This window comes from Ambystoma mexicanum, chromosome 2q (genome assembly GCF_040938575.1).
Source record: "Ambystoma mexicanum isolate Mex_15411 chromosome 2q, UKY_AmexF1_1, whole genome shotgun sequence".
Classification (NCBI taxonomy): Eukaryota; Metazoa; Chordata; class Amphibia; order Caudata; family Ambystomatidae; genus Ambystoma; species Ambystoma mexicanum.
The window spans coordinates 322,686,698-322,687,829 of NC_090924.1; the positions used below are offsets into that span (position 1 = coordinate 322,686,698).

The 1,132-nt window shown below is 41.5% G+C and overlaps 1 non-coding gene across 1 annotated transcript; it reads right to left on the reverse strand.

Moving 5' to 3' along the window:
* Positions 1–573: 573 nt before the first annotated feature.
* LOC138570563 (U6 spliceosomal RNA) lies at positions 574–680 on the reverse strand. The gene has a single exon (XR_011303603.1). It is a non-coding gene; the product is annotated as a U6 spliceosomal RNA (small nuclear RNA).
* Between the last annotated feature and the right edge of the window lie 452 nt (positions 681–1,132).

Consider the following 1,132-nt stretch of genomic DNA (forward strand, 5'->3'; position numbering starts at 1 on the left):
TCCCCCCCACAAACCTCCCTTTCCCTCTCACTCTTCCTCTTCCTCTCCCTACCATTCATTTTAAGTTTTCATGCACTGCAGCACATTGTGACAATGGTATTTCACAATGAAACTGTTTGTTGATTTCTTTTTTGATTTCTGTAACTTTCAAACTAAAAGCAGCCAAATCCGGAGTACAACGCTCCGCTCCAATTAAAGATTAAGGCCTAGAAGCAAGTAAAGCTGTAGTTCAGAGCGATGTTTGCAAATAGCACCTTAAAGCAGTTTACGCTGGAGTGCACAACAAGGGGGGAAGTGATAATACTGAGTTTGGTAAAATGGGATAAAAAAAATCAAAAGACGCGTGCCACTTCTAAAAGTGCAAGCCAAGAAATTGAAGGCGACGGGGCTGTTCATTCAGTCAATAGGACTCACAAGTAAAAGGCTCCGGAGGCATTAGTGTTGAATTTGGCTCAAAATGTATTGTGTTGTCGTGTAATATGTATGAACATACAATTTCAATCTTCATTAAAAAAGATGTATTAAAAAAATAAAGCCTTGCAAATTAAGAAAGTTTCTGTCCTGTCATGTGCCAAAAATAGTGAATGCTTTACGAATGTGCGTGCCATCCTTTAGAGCAGGGGCCAATTTAATTTTCCCATTATCATTCCAATATTAGTACATGTGTTGCTGAAGCAAGCGCAAAGGGAGAGTCAATCAAACCATTGATTTGGACCTCCAGTCAAAGGTTTGCCATACCAAATGTCCTTATGTCAGAGGGCAGAAAGTCAAAACACCATTTAGATATCGGGTGGTATGAAATGAAGAGGCAAACAACAGTGAATAAGCATTCTTTGCTGCTGTATTGATCTGGTCCTAAAGGGGTTGGTTTAATGCCAATTATATTTAAAGATTCATGCTCCAGGGTGCTTGCAAAATGACACCAACCCCCTCCCCATCACAATGGCTGGGTGATGCAAGCCTGAGAACATCACAATAGACCCATAGACATGAGAACAACTCTGTACCTCTGAGTGTATGTGGGCCCATGGCTGTATCAAGGACAAGGCAGAACAGGAGGTGGCTTATGGCGCCAGTTCCAGAGGCTGTCCAATTGATCCCTGTAAGCAACAAATGTTGGACCATCCTTTAA